This window comes from Macrobrachium nipponense, chromosome 49 (assembly GCF_015104395.2).
Source record: "Macrobrachium nipponense isolate FS-2020 chromosome 49, ASM1510439v2, whole genome shotgun sequence".
Taxonomy (NCBI): Eukaryota; Metazoa; Arthropoda; class Malacostraca; order Decapoda; family Palaemonidae; genus Macrobrachium; species Macrobrachium nipponense.
Window position 1 is genome coordinate 14,943,149 of NC_087224.1, and position 2,309 is coordinate 14,945,457.

A 2,309-nucleotide genomic window follows, 5' to 3' on the forward strand; every position below is an offset into this window, starting at 1 on the left:
CTTACAATATTATTCTAACCTTAACTCCAATGACATTATATCAATAAAAGTGAACAAACGTCTCATCTTACTAACATCAAATGACTTAATTTATTTACGTAAACAAACCTTAACTAGTTAATTACAAGAGTCCAGTTCATCTTGTAATTAACTTGAAGTTTGCCCAGGGGGTCTCATTAACCCTTAATGGTGCTAACACTTTATCTTGACTGGTTTATTATGGAATGAGGGGGCCATATTCACCTTGTAATTAACTTGAATGGATTCCGTGATGTTAATGGATGTAGCCGTCTTTTATATCTTCTTGAGGTTCAGCACCTTTGACGTTAATTGCAGAATCTTGACGAATTGTGCGTTGTAATTGCCTTTTCTGGTGATTCTCGTGAGTGTTATTAACCTTAGTTGGTCATTTTAATCATTTTTAAGTCCCTTTTCACGGTATGTTAAGTAGGCTGGAATATATAGAGTTATTAACTACGTTACTTAATTACTGATTGAGATAGCCTTTGGGTTAATATAATAATAATAATAATAATAAATAATAATAATAATAATAATAATAATAATAATAATAATAATAATAATAATAATAATAGATGCCAATTGAAATTTTAACATCACAGGCATATTAATGTATACATATTTCTTGCAAATGGTTAAATGTGTAAAATTGTCGTTTTGGCCAAATTTATTCTATGCGCTACATCAGTTGACATTCAACAATAATAATTAGAAATTATTCGCTGCCAGAATCGGCCGTTTATACTGTCATAATTATCATTAATCCTTAAAGGATGGAAAGGAAAATGTTGTAAGAATAATTGGGGGTTCTAAACATTATTTTATTATGTTTAATGCATTGCCATTATTTCAAATGATGCTAAGTTAAATGTTGCTTGTTTGGTAGTATTAGGAGAGAGAGGGGGGGGGGAGGAGGGGGGGGGAAGGGAGAGAGAGAGAAGAGAGACCCGAGGAGAGAGAGAGAGAGAGCGAGAGAGAGAGAGAGAGAGACGAGAAAGAGAAGAAGAGAGAGAGAGAGAGAGAGTAATTTATTCGTACGAAACTTTGGATATTGTAATAATATCAATACAAAGTTAGGAATAAAGACATTATTATTATTATTATTTTTATTATTAATTATTATTATTATTATTATTATTATTATTATTAATTTTCACTCTCCATTAAAAACTTATAAATTCTTTTCAATATCATAAATTTATATGCGTCCACTGAATATGAAAATAACTCATAATTCAACGTCTAACCCCATGAAATTATTTTTTAACTGAAATTTAACTTCAAATGTATCAAATAAACAGAAAAATACATTTTTATGGTATGAATAGAATTTAACTAGTGAAAAGTTGCGTGCTGTTCCCGTAGACTTCAATTATAATACAGTCTTAAAGGTCGCGTGTTTATACAAATCGATGGTATCTTAGCTCTTGCTGTTTTGGCTTTTAAATTTTGAATAATTTAAGGGGCTTTTAAAGGCTATATGAGTTATTATTATTATTATTATTATTATTATTATTATATTATTATTATTATTATTTTCAAAATACGTTTCAGAGGCTAATAAGTATCCCAGCAGTATATAGTATATGCAAAAAAGAAATGATTTAATTACAAGTGAGAGTAAGATAAATAACCGTATAAATCACATTATCAATGCCTTTGCATAAAAAGACGTTCTAGGTGTTATGCTGGAATTCTGAAGTTTAAACAAAAAACACTGGTTATAAATAAAACTTACAATTTGTTTTAAAACATTAAATTGTATGAATTCTCAACTCTTTTTAAAAGCTTCCTCAGTTCCGAGGTTGTCTATGCCTTCAGAAAGATCTGGATTATTTTTAGGCCACTAACAAAGTTGTTTTTTTATAAAGTTTATAAACTTATTTCAAACGTTTAAAGATAATAATATGATCTTGAGATAATCCTAGTAACTCGGGCAAGCCAAGAAATGTGAATTCAGTTTAGCAGGAATGAAAAATGTTATATTTTTCTCTTTTCCTCGACTTTGCTCTTATAAAATTACTTGAATACACTGATGTATCGTATTGTAATGCGTTATGCTACGTGATGGTAAGACCATTTCCGCCACTCCTACATCAGTAGTGGCACAAGTAGACGCTGGCTTTTCATTATTGATACGTTAATTACGTCATTATCGCAGTGTTGACTCGATGTTAAGGCGACGCGTAGCCTTACATCTATTCAGAGGTCAGTAGTGACTGTGTCTTTGGTCTTTTTCGTTTAGTTAAATTGAATTCGACTTTTCCCCTTGGCAGGGTAGTGCCGTC